Genomic DNA, 16996 nt, shown 5'->3' on the forward strand with positions numbered 1-16996 from the left:
GTGTGGGGTGCATCCTTCGATACAAAGATTTTTTACAGTCAGGGCCAGGGGCCCCTGGGCACATCCTTTTTCCATTTTCCCTGGGAAAGAAAACTCAGCAGTCCAGGTTCCTGATGTCAGTTTGTAGGGCTCCCTTGGGTCTATCAGGGCAGCACAATTTTGAGGTGGGGACAACTTCGCTGTGGGGTCCATCCTTCGATATAAGGATTTTTTGCATTGAGGCCCAGCCCAGGGCCAGGGGCCCCTGTGCACATCCTTTTTCCTTTTTCCCTGGGAAGGAAAACTCAGCAGTCCAGGTTCCTGATGTCAGTTTGTAGGGCTCCCTTGGGTCTATCAGGGCAGCACAAGTTTGAGGTGGGGACAACTTTGGTGTGGGGCCCATCCTTCGATATAAGGATTTTTTGCAGTGAGGTCCTTGTCCAGGGCCAGGGGCCCCTGGGCACATCCTTTTTCCATTTTCCCTGGGAAAGAAAACTCAGCAGTCCAGGTTCCTGATGTCAGTTTGTAGGGCTCCCTTGGGTCTATCAGGGCAGCACAAGTTTGAGGTGGGGACAACTTCGGTGTGGGGTCCATCCTTCGATATAAGGATTCTTTGCAGTCAGGCCCCAGCCCAGGGCCAGGGTCCCCTGTGCACATCCTTTTTCCATTTTCCCTGGGAAAGAAAACTCAGCAGTCCAGGTTCCTGATGTCAGTTTGTAGGGCTCCCTTGGGTCTATTAGGGCAGCACAAGTTTGAGGTGGGGACAACTTTGGTGTGGGGTCCATCCTTCGATATAAGGATTTTTTGCAGTCAGGGCCAGGGGCCCCTGGGCACATCCTTTTTCCATTTTCCCTGGGAAAGAAAACTCAGCAGTCCAGGTTCCTGATGTCAGTTTGTAGAGCTCCCTTGTCTCTATCAGGGCAGCACAAGTTTGAGGTGGGGACAACTTCGGTGTAGGGTCCATCCTTCGAAATAAGGATTTTTTGCAGTTAGGCCCCAGCCCACGGCCAGGGGCCCCTGGGCACATCCTTTTTCCATTTTCCCTGGGAAAGAAAACTCAGCAGTCCAGGTTCCTGATGTCAGTTTGTAGGGCTCCCTTGGGTGTATCAGGGCAGCACAAGTTTGAGGTGGGGACAACTTTGGTGTGGGGTCCATCCTTCGATATAAGGATTCTTTGCAGTCAGGGCCAGGGGCCCCTGGGCACATCCTTTTTCCATTTCCCCAGGGAAAGAAAACTCAGCAGTCCAGGTTCCTGATGTCAGTTTGTAGGGCTCCCTTGGGTCTATCAGGGCAGCACAAGTTTGAGGTGGGGACAACTTCGGTGTAGGGTCCATCCTTCGAAATAAGGATTTTTTGCAGTTAGGCTCCAGCCCACGGCCAGGGGCCCCTGGGCACATCCTTTTTCCATTTTCCCTGGGAAAGAAAACTCAGCAGTCCAGGTTCCTGATGTCAGTTTGTAGGGCTCCCTTGGGTGTATCAGGGCAGCACAAGTTTGAGGTGGGGACAACTTTGGTGTGGGGTCCATCCTTCGATATAAGGATTCTTTGCAGTCAGGGCCAGGGGCCCCTGGGCACATCCTTTTTCCATTTCCCCAGGGAAAGAAAACTCAGCAGTCCAGGTTCCTGATGTCAGTTTGTAGGGCTCCCTTGGGTCTATCAGGGCAGCACAAGTTTGAGGTGGGGACAACTTCGGTGTGGGGTCCATCCTTCGATATAAGGATTTTTTGCAGTCAGGGCCAGGGGCCCCTGGGCACATCCTTTTTCCATTTTCCCTGGGAAAGAAAACTCAGCAGTCCAGGTTCCTGATGTCAGTTTGTAGCGTTCCCTTGGGTCTATCAGGGCAGCACAAGTTTGAGGTGGGGAAAACTTCGGTGTGGGGTCCATCCTTTGATATAAGGATTTTTTGCAGTCAGGGCCAGGGGCCCCTGGGCACATCCTTTTTCCATTTTCCCTGGGAAAGAAAACTCAGCAGTCCAGGTTCCTGATGTCAGTTTCTAGGGCTCCCTTGGGTCTATCAGGGCAGCACATGTTTGAGGTGGGGGCAACTTCGGTGTGGGGTCCATCCTTCGATATAAGGATTTTTTGCAGTCAGGGCCAGGGGCCCCTGGGCACATCCTTTTTCCATTTTCCCTGGGAAAGAAAACTCAGCAGTCCAGGTTCCTGATGTCAGTTTGTAGCGTTCCCTTGGGTCTATCAGGGCAGCACAAGTTTGAGGTGGGGAAAACTTCGGTGTGGGGTCCATCCTTTGATATAAGGATTTTTTGCAGTCAGGGCCAGGGGCCCCTGGGCACATCCTTTTTCCATTTTCCCTGGGAAAGAAAACTCAGCAGTCCAGGTTCCTGATGTCAGTTTGTAGGGCTCCCTTGGGTCTATCAGGGCAGCACAAGTTTGAGGTGGGGACAACTTCGGTGTGGGGTCCATCCTTCGATATAAGGATTTTTTGCAGTCAGGGCCAGGGGCCCCTGGGCACATCCTTTTTCCATTTTCCCTGGGAAAGAAAACTCAGCAGTCCAGGTTCCTGATGTCAGTTTGTAGGGCTCCCTTGGGTCTATCAGGGCAGCACAAGTTTGAGGTGGGGACAACTTCGGTGTGGGGTCCATCCTTCAATATAAGGATTTTTTGCAGTCAGGGCCAGGGGCCCCTGGGCACATCCTTTTTCCATTTTCCCTGGGAAAGAAAACTCAGCAGTCCAGGTTCCTGATGTCAGTTTGTAGGGCTCCCTTGGGTCTATCAGGGCAGCACAAGTTTGAGGTGGGGACAACTTCGGTGTGGGCTCCATCTTTCGATATAAGGATTTTTTGCAGTCAGGGCCAGGGGCCCCTGGGCACATCCTTTTTCCATTTTCCCTGGGAAAGAAAACTCAGCAGTCCAGGTTCCTGATGTCAGTTTGTAGGGCTCCCTTGGGTCTATCAGGGCAGCACAAGTTTGAGGTGGGGACAACTTCGGTGTGGGGTCCATCCTTCAATATAAGGATTCTTTGCAGTCAGGGCCAGGGGCCCCTGGGCACATCCTTTTTCCATTTTCCCTGGGAAAGAAAACTCAGCAGTCCAGGTTCCTGATGTCAGTTTGTAGGGTTCCCTTGGGTCTATCAGGGCAGCACAAGTTTGAGGTGGGGACAACTTCGGTGTGGGGTCCATCCTTCGATATAAGGATTCTTTGCAGTGAGGCCCCAGCCCAGGGCCAGGGGCCCCTGGGCACATCCTTTTTCCATTTTCCCTGGGAAAGAAAACTCAGCAGTCCAGGTTCCTGATGTCAGTTTGTAGGGCTCCCTTGGGTCTATCAGGGCAGCACAAGTTTGAGGTGGGCACATCTTCGGTGTGGGGTCCATCCTTCGATATAAGGATTTTTGCAGTCAGGGCCAGGGGCCCCTGGGCACATCCTTTTTCCATTTCCCCAGGGAAAGAAAACTCAGCAGTCCAGGGTCCTGATGTCAGTTTGTAGGGCTCCCTTGCGTCTATCAGGGCAGCACAAGTTTGAGGTGGGGACAACTTCGGTGTGGGGTCCATCCTTCGATATAAGGATTTTTTGCAGTCAGGGCCAGGGGCCCCTGGGCACAGCCTTTTTCCATTTTCCCTGGGAAAGAAAACTCAGCAGTCCAGGTTCCTGATGTCAGTTTGTAGGGCTCCCTTGGGTCTATCAGGGCAGCACAAGTTTGAGGTGGGGACAACTTCGGTGTGGGGTCCATCCTTCGATATAAGGATTTTTTGCAGTCAGGGCCAGGGGCCCCTGGGCACATCCTTTTTCCATTTTCCCTGGGAAAGAAAACTCAGTAGTCCAGGTTCCTGATGTCAGTTTGTAGGGCTCCCTTGGGTGTATCAGGGCAGCACAAGTTTGAGGTGGGGACAAATTCGGTGTGGGGTCCATGCTTCGATATAAGGATTTTTTGCTGTCAGGGCCAGGGGCCGAGTGCCAGGGGCCCCTGGGCACATCCTTTTTCCATTTTCCCTGGGAAAGAAAACTCAGCAGTCCAGGTTCCTGATGTCAGTTTGTAGGGCTCCCTTGGGTCTATCAGGGCAGCACAAGTTTGAGGTGGGCACATCTTCGGTGTGGGGTCCATCCTTCGATATAAGGATTTTTTTGTAGTGGGGCCCCAGCCCAGGGCCAGAGGCCCCTGGGCACATCCTTTTTCCATTTTCCCTGGGAAAGAAACTCAGCAGTCCAGGTTCCTGATGTCAGTTTGTAGGGCTCCCTTGGGTCTATCAGGGCAGCACAAGTTTGAGGTGGGCACATCTTCGGTGTGGGGTCCATCCTTCGATATAAGGATTTTTGCAGTCAGGGCCAGGGGCCCCTGGGCACATTCTTTTTCCATTTCCCCAGGGAAAGAAAACTCAGCAGTCCAGGTTCCTGATGTCAGTTTGTAGGGCTCCCTTGGGTGTATCACGGCAGCACAAGTTTGAGGTGGGGACAAATTCGGTGTGGGCTCCATCCTTCGATATAAGGATTTTTTGCAGTCAGGGCCAGGGGCCCCTGGGCACATCCTTTTTCCATTTTCCCTGGGAAAGAAAACTCAGCAGTCCAGGTTCCTGATGTCAGTTTGTAGGGCTCCCTTGGGTCTATCAGGGCAGCACAAGTTTGAGGTGGGGACAACTTCGGTGTGGGGTCCATCCTTTGATATAAGGATTTTTTGCAGTCAGGGACAGGGGCCCCTGTGCACATCCTTTTTCCATTTTCCCTGGGAAAGAAAACTCAGCAGTCCAGGTTCCTGATGTCAGTTTGTAGGGCTCCCTTGGGTCTATCAGGGCAGCACAAGTTTGAGGTGGGGACAACTTCGGTGTGGGGTCCATCCTTCAATATAAGGATTCTTTGCAGTCAGGGCCAGGGGCCCCTGGGCACATCCTTTTTCCATTTTCCCTGGGAAAGAAAACTCAGCAGTCCAGGTTCCTGATGTCAGTTTTTAGGGCTCCCTTGGGTCTATCAGGGCAGCACAAGTTTGAGGTGGGGACAACTTCGGTGTGGGGTCCATCCTTCGATATAAGTCTTCTTTGCAATTAGGCCCCAGCCCAGGTACAGGGGCCCCTGGGCACATCCTTTTTCCATTTTCCCTGGGAAAGAAAACTCAGCAGTCCAAGTTCCTGATGTCAGTTTGTAGGGCTCCCTTGGGTCTATCAGGGCAGCACAAGTTTGAGGTGGGGACAACTTCGGTGTGGGGTCCATCCTTCGATATAAGGATTTTTTGCAGTCAGGGCCAGGGGCCCCTGGGCACATCCTTTTTCCATTTTCCCTGGGAAAGAAAACTCAGCAGTCCAGGTTCCTGATGTCAGTTTGTAGGGCTCCCTTGGGTCTATCAGGGCAGCACAAGTTTGAGGTGGGGACAACTTTGGTGTGGGGTCCATCCTTCGATATAAGGATTTTTTGCAGTCAGGGCCAGGGGCCCCTGGGCACATGCTTTTTCCATTTTCCCTGGGAAAGAAAACTCAGCAGTCCAGGTTCCTGATGTCAGTTTGTAGGGCTCCCTTGGGTCTATCAGGGCAGCACAAGTTTGAGGTGGGGACAACTTCAGTGTGGGGTCCATCCTTCAATATAAGGATTTTTTGCAGTCAGGGCCAGAGGCCCCTGGGCACATCCTTTTTCCATTTTCCCTGGGAAAGAAAACTCAGCAGTCCAGGTTCCTGATGTCAGTTTGTAGGGCTCCCTTGGGTCTATCAGGGCAGCACAAGTGTGAGGTGGGGACAACTTCGGTGTGGGGTCCATCCTTCGCTATATGGATTTTTGTAGTGAGGCCCCAGCCCACGGCCAGAGTCCCCTGGGCACATCCTTTTTCCATTTTCCCTGGGAAAGAAAACTCAGCAGTCCAGGTTCCTGATGTCAGTTTGTAGGGCTCCCTTGGGTCTATCAGGGCAGCACAAGTTTGAGGTGGGGACAAATTCGGTGTGGGCTCCATCCTTCGATATAAGGATTTTTTGCAGTCAGGGCATGGGGCCCCTGGGCACATCCTTTTTCCAGTTTCCCTGGGAAAGAAAACTCAGCAGTCCAGGTTCCTGATGTCAGTTTGTAGGGCTCCCTTGGGTCTATCAGGGCAGCACAAGTTTGAGGTGTGGAGAACTTCGGTGTGGGGTCCATCCTTCGATATAAGGATTCTTTGCAGTAAGGCCCCAGCCCAGCGCCAGGGGCCCCTGGGCACATTCTTTTTCCATTTTCCCTGGGAAAGAATCTCAGCAGTCCAGGTTCCTGATGTCAGTTTGTAGGGCTCCCTTGGGTGTATCAGGGCAGCCCAAGTTTGAGGTGGGGACAAATTCGGTGTGGGGTCCATCCTTCGATATAAGGATTTTTTGCAGTCAGGGCCAGGGGCCCCTGGGCACATCCTTTTTCCATTTTCCCTGGGAAAGAAAACTCAGCAGTCCAGGTTCCTGATGTCAGTTTGTAGGGCTCCCTTGGGTCTATCAGGGCAGCACAAGTTTGAGGTGGGGACAACTTCGGTGTGGGGTCCATCCTTCGATATAAGGATTTTTTGCAGTCAGGGCCAGGGGCCCCCGGGCACATCCTTTTTCCATTTTCCCTGGGAAAGAAAACTCAGCAGTCCAGGTTCCTGATGTCAGTTTGTAGGGCTCCCTTGGGTCTATCAGGGCAGCACAAGTTTGAGGTGGGGACAAATTCGGTGTGGGGTCCATCCTTCGATATAAGGATTTTGTGCAGTCAGGGCCAGGGGCCCCCGGGCACATCCTTTTTCCATTTTCCCTGGGAAAGAAAACTCAGCAGTCCAGGTTCCTGATGTCAGTTTGTAGGGCTCCCTTGGGTCTATCAGGGCAGCACAAGTTTGAGGTGGGCACAACTTTCGTGTGGGCTCCATCCTTCGATATAATGATTTTTTGCAGTCCAGGCCAGGGGCCCCTGGGCACATCCTTTTTCCATTTTCCCTGGGAAAGAAAACTCAGCAGTCCAGGTTCCTGATGTCAGTTTGTAGGGCTCCCTTCGGTCTATCAGGGCAGCACATGTTTGAGGTCGGGACAACTTCGGTGTGGGGTCCATCCTTCGATATAAGGATTTTTTGCTGTCAGGGCAAGGGCCCCCCGGGCACATCCTTTTTCCATTTTCCCTGGGAAAGAAAACTCAGCAGTCCAGGTTCCTGATGTCAGTTTGTAGGGCTCCCTTGGGTCTATCAGGGCAGCACAAGTTTGAGGTGGGGACAACTTTGGTGTGGGGTCCATCCTTTGATATAAGGATTTTTTGCAGTCAGGGCCAGGGGCCCCCGGGCACATCCTTTTTCCATTTTCCCTGGGAAAGAAAACTCAGCAGTCCAGGTTCCTGATGTCAGTTTGTAGGGCTCCCTTGGGTCTATCAGGGCAGCACAAGTTTGAGGTGGGGACAACTTCGGTGTGGGGTCCATCCTTCGATATAAGGATTTTTTGCAGTCAGGACCAGGGGCCCCTGGGCACATCCTTTGGCCATTTTCCCTGGGAAAGAAAACTCAGCAGTCCAGGTTCCTGATGTCAGTTTGTAGGGCTCCCTTGGGTCTATCAGGGCAGCACAAGTTTGAGGTGGGGACAACTTCGGTGTGGGGTCCATCCTTCGATATAAGGATTTTTTGCTGTCAGGGCCAGGGCCCCCCGGGCACATCCTTTTGCCATTTTCCCTGGGAAAGAAAACTCAGCAGTCCAGGTTCCTGATGTCAGTTTGTAGGGCTCCCTTGGGTCTATCAGGGCAGCACAAGTTTGAGGTGGGGACAACTTTGGTGTGGGGTCCATCCTTCGATATAAGGATTTTTTGCAGTCAGGGCCAGGGGCCCCCGGGCACATCCTTTTTCCATTTTCCCTGGGAAAGAAAACTCAGCAATCCAGGTTCCTGATGTCAGTTTGTAGGGCTCCCTTGGGTCTATCAGGGCAGCACAAGTTTGAGGTGGGGACAACTTCGGTGTGGGGTCCATCCTTCGATATAAGGATTTTTTGCAGTCAGGGCCAGGGGCCCCCGGGCACATCCTTTTTCCATTTTCCCTGGGAAAGAAAACTCAGCAGTCCAGGTTCCTGATGTCAGTTTGTAGGGCTCCCTTGGGTCTATCAGGGCAGCACAAGTTTGAGGTGGGGACAACTTCGGTGTGGGGTCCATCCTTCGATATAAGGATTTTTTGCAGTCAGGGCCAGGGGCCCCTGGGCACATCCTTTTTCCATTTTCCCTGGGAAAGAAAACTCAGCAGTCCAGGTTCCTGATGTCAGTTTGTAGGGCTCCCTTGGGTCTATCAGGGCAGCACAAGTTTGAGGTGGGGACAACTTCGGTGTGGGGTCCATCCTTCGATATAAGGATTTTTTGCAGTCAGGGCCAGGGGCCCCCGGGCACATCCTTTTTCCATTTTCCCTGGGAAAGAAAACTCAGCAGTCCAGGTTCCTGATGTCAGTTTGTAGGGCTCCCTTGGGTCTATCAGGGCAGCACAAGTTTGAGGTGGGGACAACTTCGGTGTGGGGTCCATCCTTCGATATAAGGATTTTTTGCAGTCAGGGCCAGGGGCCGCCGGGCACATCCTTTTTCCATTTTCCCTGGGAAAGAAAACTCAGCAGTCCAGGTTCCTGATGTCAGTTTGTAGGGCTCCCTTGGGTCTATCAGGGCAGCACAAGTTTGAGGTGGGGACAACTTCGGTGTGGGGTCCATCCTTCGATATAAGGATTCTTTGCAGTCAGGGCCAGGGGCCCCTGGGCACATCCTTTTTCCATTTTCCCTGGGAAAGAAAACTCAGCAGTCCAGGTTCCTGATGTCAGTTTGTAGGGCTCCCTTGGGTCTATCAGGGCAGCACAAGTTTGAGGTGGGGACAATTTCGTTGTTGGGTCCATCCTTCGATATAAGGATTCTTTGCAGTGAGGCCCCTGGGCACATCCTTTTTCCATTTTCCCTGGGAAAGAAAACTCAGCAGTCCAGGTTCCTGATGTCAGTTTGTAGGGCTCCCTTGGGTCTATCAGGGCAGCACAAGTTTAAGGTGGGGACAACTTCGGTGTGAGGTCCATCCTTCGTTATAAGGATTCTTTGGAGTCAGGGCCAGGGGCCCCTGGGCACATCCTTTTTCCATTTTCCCTGGGAAAGAAAACTCAGCAGTCCAGGTTCCTGATGTCAGTTTGTAGGGCTCCCTTGGGTCTATCAGGGCAGCAAAAGTTTGAGGTGGGGACAACTTCGGTGTGGGGTCCATCCTTCGATATAAGAATTTTTGGCAGTCAGGTCCAGGGTTCCCTGGGCACATCCTTTTTCCATTTTCCCTGGGAAAGAAAAGTCAGCAGTCCAGGTTCCTGATGTCAGTTTGTAGGGCTCCCTTGGGTGTATCAGGGCAGCACAAGTTTGAGGTGGGGACAACTTCGGTGTGGGGTGCATCCTTCGATATAAGGATTTTTTGCAGTCAGGGCTAGGGGCCCCTGGGCACAACCTTTGGCCATTTTATCTGTGAAAGGAAACTCATCAGTCCAAGTTCCTGATGTCAGTTTGTAGGGCTCCCTTGGGTCTATCAGGGCAGCACAGTTTTAAGGTGGGGACAACTTGGGTGTGGGGTGCATCCTTCGATATAAGGATTTTTTGCAGTGAGGTTCCTGCCAAGTGCCAGGGGCCCCTGGGCACATCCTTTGGCCATTTTCCCTGGGAAAGAAAACTCAGCAGTCCAGGTTCCTGATGTCAGTTTGTAGGGCTCCCTTGGGTCTATCAGGGCAGCACAAGTTTGAGGTGGGGACAACTTCGGTGTGGGGTCCATCCTTCGATATAATGATTTTTTGCAGTCCAGGCCAGGGGCCCCTGTGCACATCCTTTTTCCATTTTCCCTGGGAAAGAAAACTCAGCAGTCCAGGTTCCTGATGTCAGTTTGTAGGGCTCCCTTGGGTCTATCAGGGCAGCACAAGTTTGAGGTGGGGACAACTTCGGTGTGGGGTCCATCCTTCGATATAAGGATTTTTTGCAGTCAGGGCCAGGGGCCCCCGGGCACATCCTTTTTCCATTTCCCCTGGGAAAGAAAACTCAGCAGTCCAGGTTCCTGATGTCAGTTTGTAGGGCTCCCTTGGGTCTATCAGGGCAGCACAAGTTTGAGGTGGGGACAAATTCGGTGTGGGGTCCATCCTTCGATATAAGGATTTTGTGCAGTCAGGGCCAGGGGCCCCCGGGCACATCCTTTTTCCATTTTCCCTGGGAAAGAAAACTCAGCAGTCCAGGTTCCTGATGTCAGTTTGTAGGGCTCCCTTGGGTCTATCAGGGCAGCACAAGTTTGAGGTGGGCACATCTTCGGTGTGGGGTCCATCCTTCGATATAAGGATTTTTTTGTAGTGGGGCCCCAGCCCAGGGCCAGAGGCCCCTGGGCACATCCTTTTTCCATTTTCCCTGGGAAAGAAACTCAGCAGTCCAGGTTCCTGATGTCAGTTTGTAGGGCTCCCTTGGGTCTATCAGGGCAGCACAAGTTTGAGGTGGGCACATCTTCGGTGTGGGGTCCATCCTTCGATATAAGGATTTTTGCAGTCAGGGCCAGGGGCCCCTGGGCACATCCTTTTTCCATTTCCCCAGGGAAAGAAAACTCAGCAGTCCAGGTTCCTGATGTCAGTTTGTAGGGCTCCCTTGGGTGTATCACGGCAGCACAAGTTTGAGGTGGGGACAAATTCGGTGTGGGCTCCATCCTTCGATATAAGGATTTTTTGCAGTCAGGGCCAGGGGCCCCTGGGCACATCCTTTTTCCATTTTCCCTGGGAAAGAAAACTCAGCAGTCCAGGTTCCTGATGTCAGTTTGTAGGGCTCCCTTGGGTCTATCAGGGCAGCACAAGTTTGAGGTGGGGACAACTTCGGTGTGGGGTCCATCCTTTGATATAAGGATTTTTTGCAGTCAGGGACAGGGGCCCCTGTGCACATCCTTTTTCCATTTTCCCTGGGAAAGAAAACTCAGCAGTCCAGGTTCCTGATGTCAGTTTGTAGGGCTCCCTTGGGTCTATCAGGGCAGCACAAGTTTGAGGTGGGGACAACTTCGGTGTGGGGTCCATCCTTCGATATAAGGATTTTTTGCAGTCAGGGCCAGGGGCCCCTGGGCACATCCTTTTTCCATTTTCCCTGGGAAAGAAAACTCAGCAGTCCAGGTTCCTGATGTCAGTTTTTAGGGCTCCCTTGGGTCTATCAGGGCAGCACAAGTTTGAGGTGGGGACAACTTCGGTGTGGGGTCCATCCTTCGATATAAGTCTTCTTTGCAATTAGGCCCCAGCCCAGGTCCAGGGGCCCCTGGGCACATCCTTTTTCCATTTTCCCTGGGAAAGAAAACTCAGCAGTCCAAGTTCCTGATGTCAGTTTGTAGGGCTCCCTTGGGTCTATCAGGGCAGCACAAGTTTGAGGTGGGGACAACTTCGGTGTGGGGTCCATCCTTCGATATAAGGATTCTTTGCAGTCAGGGCCAGGGGCCCCTGGGCACATCCTTTTTCCATTTTCCCTGGGAAAGAAAACTCAGCAGTCCAGGTTCCTGATGTCAGTTTGTAGGGCTCCCTTGGGTCTATCAGGGCAGCACAAGTTTGAGGTGGGGACAACTTTGGTGTGGGGTCCATCCTTCGATATAAGGATTTTTTGCAGTCAGGGCCAGGGGCCCCTGGGCACATGCTTTTTCCATTTTCCCTGGGAAAGAAAACTCAGCAGTCCAGGTTCCTGATGTCAGTTTGTAGGGCTCCCTTGGGTCTATCAGGGCAGCACAAGTTTGAGGTGGGGACAACTTCAGTGTGGGGTCCATCCTTCGATATAAGGATTTTTTGCAGTCAGGGCCAGGGGCCCCTGGGCACATCCTTTTTCCATTTTCCCTGGGAAAGAAAACTCAGCAGTCCAGGTTCCTGATGTCAGTTTTTAGGGCTCCCTTGGGTCTATCAGGGCAGCACAAGTTTGAGGTGGGGACAACTTCGGTGTGGGGTCCATCCTTCGATATAAGTCTTCTTTGCAATTAGGCCCCAGCCCAGGTCCAGGGGCCCCTGGGCACATCCTTTTTCCATTTTCCCTGGGAAAGAAAACTCAGCAGTCCAAGTTCCTGATGTCAGTTTGTAGGGCTCCCTTGGGTCTATCAGGGCAGCACAAGTTTGAGGTGGGGACAACTTCGGTGTGGGGTCCATCCTTCGATATAAGGATTTTTTGCAGTCAGGGCCAGGGGCCCCTGGGCACATCCTTTTTCCATTTTCCCTGGGAAAGAAAACTCAGCAGTCCAGGTTCCTGATGTCAGTTTGTAGGGCTCCCTTGGGTCTATCAGGGCAGCACAAGTTTGAGGTGGGGACAACTTTGGTGTGGGGTCCATCCTTCGATATAAGGATTTTTTGCAGTCAGGGCCAGGGGCCCCTGGGCACATGCTTTTTCCATTTTCCCTGGGAAAGAAAACTCAGCAGTCCAGGTTCCTGATGTCAGTTTGTAGGGCTCCCTTGGGTCTATCAGGGCAGCACAAGTTTGAGGTGGGGACAACTTCAGTGTGGGGTCCATCCTTCGATATAAGGATTTTTTGCAGTCAGGGCCAGAGGCCCCTGGGCACATCCTTTTTCCATTTTCCCTGGGAAAGAAAACTCAGCAGTCCAGGTTCCTGATGTCAGTTTGTAGGGCTCCCTTGGGTCTATCAGGGCAGCACAAGTGTGAGGTGGGGACAACTTCGGTGTGGGGTCCATCCTTCGCTATATGGATTTTTGTAGTGAGGCCCCAGCCCACGGCCAGAGTCCCCTGGGCACATCCTTTTTCCATTTTCCCTGGGAAAGAAAACTCAGCAGTCCAGGTTCCTGATGTCAGTTTGTAGGGCTCCCTTGGGTCTATCAGGGCAGCACAAGTTTGAGGTGGGGACAAATTCGGTGTGGGCTCCATCCTTCGATATAAGGATTTTTTGCAGTCAGGGCATGGGGCCCCTGGGCACATCCTTTTTCCAGTTTCCCTGGGAAAGAAAACTCAGCAGTCCAGGTTCCTGATGTCAGTTTGTAGGGCTCCCTTGGGTCTATCAGGGCAGCACAAGTTTGAGGTGTGGAGAACTTCGGTGTGGGGTCCATCCTTCGATATAAGGATTCTTTGCAGTAAGGCCCCAGCCCAGCGCCAGGGGCCCCTGGGCACATCCTTTTTCCATTTTCCCTGGGAAAGAAACTCAGCAGTCCAGGTTCCTGATGTCAGTTTGTAGGGCTCCCTTGGGTGTATCAGGGCAGCCCAAGTTTGAGGTGGGGACAAATTCGGTGTGGGGTCCATCCTTCGATATAAGGATTTTTTGCAGTCAGGGCCAGGGGCCCCTGGGCACATCCTTTTTCCATTTTCCCTGGGAAAGAAAACTCAGCAGTCCAGGTTCCTGATGTCAGTTTGTAGGGCTCCCTTGGGTCTATCAGGGCAGCACAAGTTTGAGGTGGGGACAACTTCGGTGTGGGGTCCATCCTTCGATATAAGGATTTTTTGCAGTCAGGGCCAGGGGCCCCCGGGCACATCCTTTTTCCATTTTCCCTGGGAAAGAAAACTCAGCAGTCCAGGTTCCTGATGTCAGTTTGTAGGGCTCCCTTGGGTCTATCAGGGCAGCACAAGTTTGAGGTGGGGACAAATTCGGTGTGGGGTCCATCCTTCGATATAAGGATTTTGTGCAGTCAGGGCCAGGGGCCCCCGGGCACATCCTTTTTCCATTTTCCCTGGGAAAGAAAACTCAGCAGTCCAGGTTCCTGATGTCAGTTTGTAGGGCTCCCTTGGGTCTATCAGGGCAGCACAAGTTTGAGGTGGGCACAACTTTCGTGTGGGCTCCATCCTTCGATATAATGATTTTTTGCAGTCCAGGCCAGGGGCCCCTGGGCACATCCTTTTTCCATTTTCCCTGGGAAAGAAAACTCAGCAGTCCAGGTTCCTGATGTCAGTTTGTAGGGCTCCCTTCGGTCTATCAGGGCAGCACATGTTTGAGGTCGGGACAACTTCGGTGTGGGGTCCATCCTTCGATATAAGGATTTTTTGCTGTCAGGGCAAGGGCCCCCCGGGCACATCCTTTTTCCATTTTCCCTGGGAAAGAAAACTCAGCAGTCCAGGTTCCTGATGTCAGTTTGTAGGGCTCCCTTGGGTCTATCAGGGCAGCACAAGTTTGAGGTGGGGACAACTTTGGTGTGGGGTCCATCCTTTGATATAAGGATTTTTTGCAGTCAGGGCCAGGGGCCCCCGGGCACATCCTTTTTCCATTTTCCCTGGGAAAGAAAACTCAGCAGTCCAGGTTCCTGATGTCAGTTTGTAGGGCTCCCTTGGGTCTATCAGGGCAGCACAAGTTTGAGGTGGGGACAACTTCGGTGTGGGGTCCATCCTTCGATATAAGGATTTTTTGCAGTCAGGACCAGGGGCCCCTGGGCACATCCTTTGGCCATTTTCCCTGGGAAAGAAAACTCAGCAGTCCAGGTTCCTGATGTCAGTTTGTAGGGCTCCCTTGGGTCTATCAGGGCAGCACAAGTTTGAGGTGGGGACAACTTCGGTGTGGGGTCCATCCTTCGATATAAGGATTTTTTGCTGTCAGGGCCAGGGCCCCCCGGGCACATCCTTTTGCCATTTTCCCTGGGAAAGAAAACTCAGCAGTCCAGGTTCCTGATGTCAGTTTGTAGGGCTCCCTTGGGTCTATCAGGGCAGCACAAGTTTGAGGTGGGGACAACTTTGGTGTGGGGTCCATCCTTCGATATAAGGATTTTTTGCAGTCAGGGCCAGGGGCCCCCGGGCACATCCTTTTTCCATTTTCCCTGGGAAAGAAAACTCAGCAATCCAGGTTCCTGATGTCAGTTTGTAGGGCTCCCTTGGGTCTATCAGGGCAGCACAAGTTTGAGGTGGGGACAACTTCGGTGTGGGGTCCATCCTTCGATATAAGGATTTTTTGCAGTCAGGGCCAGGGGCCCCCGGGCACATCCTTTTTCCATTTTCCCTGGGAAAGAAAACTCAGCAGTCCAGGTTCCTGATGTCAGTTTGTAGGGCTCCCTTGGGTCTATCAGGGCAGCACAAGTTTGAGGTGGGGACAACTTCGGTGTGGGGTCCATCCTTCGATATAAGGATTTTTTGCAGTCAGGGCCAGGGGCCCCTGGGCACATCCTTTTTCCATTTTCCCTGGGAAAGAAAACTCAGCAGTCCAGGTTCCTGATGTCAGTTTGTAGGGCTCCCTTGGGTCTATCAGGGCAGCACAAGTTTGAGGTGGGGACAACTTCGGTGTGGGGTCCATCCTTCGATATAAGGATTTTTTGCAGTCAGGGCCAGGGGCCCCCGGGCACATCCTTTTTCCATTTTCCCTGGGAAAGAAAACTCAGCAGTCCAGGTTCCTGATGTCAGTTTGTAGGGCTCCCTTGGGTCTATCAGGGCAGCACAAGTTTGAGGTGGGGACAACTTCGGTGTGGGGTCCATCCTTCGATATAAGGATTTTTTGCAGTCAGGGCCAGGGGCCCCCGGGCACATCCTTTTTCCATTTTCCCTGGGAAAGAAAACTCAGCAGTCCAGGTTCCTGATGTCAGTTTGTAGGGCTCCCTTGGGTCTATCAGGGCAGCACAAGTTTGAGGTGGGGACAACTTCGGTGTGGGGTCCATCCTTCGATATAAGGATTCTTTGCAGTCAGGGCCAGGGGCCCCTGGGCACATCCTTTTTCCATTTTCCCTGGGAAAGAAAACTCAGCAGTCCAGGTTCCTGATGTCAGTTTGTAGGGCTCCCTTGGGTCTATCAGGGCAGCACAAGTTTGAGGTGGGGACAATTTCGGTGTTGGGTCCATCCTTCGATATAAGGATTCTTTGCAGTGAGGCCCCTGGGCACATCCTTTTTCCATTTTCCCTGGGAAAGAAAACTCAGCAGTCCAGGTTCCTGATGTCAGTTTGTAGGGCTCCCTTGGGTCTATCAGGGCAGCACAAGTTTAAGGTGGGGACAACTTCGGTGTGAGGTCCATCCTTCGTTATAAGGATTCTTTGCAGTCAGGGCCAGGGGCCCCTGGGCACATCCTTTTTCCATTTTCCCTGGGAAAGAAAACTCAGCAGTCCAGGTTCCTGATGTCAGTTTGTAGGGCTCCCTTGGGTGTATCAGGGCAGCACAAGTTTGAGGTGGGGACAACTTCGGTGTGGGGTGCATCCTTCGATATAAGGATTTTTTGCAGTCAGGGCTAGGGGCCCCTGGGCACAACCTTTGGCCATTTTATCTGTGAAAGGAAACTCATCAGTCCAAGTTCCTGATGTCAGTTTGTAGGGCTCCCTTGGGTCTATCAGGGCAGCACAGTTTTAAGGTGGGGACAACTTGGGTGTGGGGTGCATCCTTCGATATAAGGATTTTTTGCAGTGAGGTTCCTGCCAAGTGCCAGGGGCCCCTGGGCACATCCTTTGGCCATTTTCCCTGGGAAAGAAAACTCAGCAGTCCAGGTTCCTGATGTCAGTTTGTAGGGCTCCCTTGGGTCTATCAGGGCAGCACAAGTTTGAGGTGGGGACAACTTCGGTGTGGGGTCCATCCTTCGATATAAGGATTTTTTGCAGTCAGGGCCAGGGGCCCCCGGGCACATCCTTTTTCCATTTCCCCTGGGAAAGAAAACTCAGCAGTCCAGGTTCCTGATGTCAGTTTGTAGGGCTCCCTTGGGTCTATCAGGGCAGCACAAGTTTGAGGTGGGGACAAATTCGGTGTGGGGTCCATCCTTCGATATAAGGATTTTCTGCAGTCAGGGCCAGGGGCCCCCGGGCACATCCTTTTTCCATTTTCCCTGGGAAAGAAAACTCAGCAGTCCAGGTTCCTGATGTCAGTTTGTAGGGCTCCCTTGGGTCTATCAGGGCAGCACAAGTTTGAGGTGGGCACAACTTTCGTGTGGGCTCCATCCTTCGATATAATGATTTTTTGCAGTCCAGGCCAGGGGCCCCTGGGCACATCCTTTTTCCATTTTCCCTGGGAAAGAAAACTCAGCAGTCCAGGTTCCTGATGTCAGTTTGTAGGGCTCCCTTCGGTCTATCAGGGCAGCACATGTTTGAGGTGGGGACAACTTCGGTGTGGGGTCCATCCTTCGATATAAGGATTTTTTGCTGTCAGGGCAAGGGCCCCCCGGGCACATCCTTTTTCCATTTTCCCTGGGAAAGAAAACTCAGCAGTCCAGGTTCCTGATGTCAGTTTGTAGGGCTCCCTTGGGTCTATCAGGGCAGCAC

Source organism: Lonchura striata, chromosome 16 (genome assembly GCF_050655825.1).
Source record: "Lonchura striata isolate lonStrDom1 chromosome 16, ASM5065582v1, whole genome shotgun sequence".
In the NCBI taxonomy this organism is placed as follows: Eukaryota; Metazoa; Chordata; class Aves; order Passeriformes; family Estrildidae; genus Lonchura; species Lonchura striata.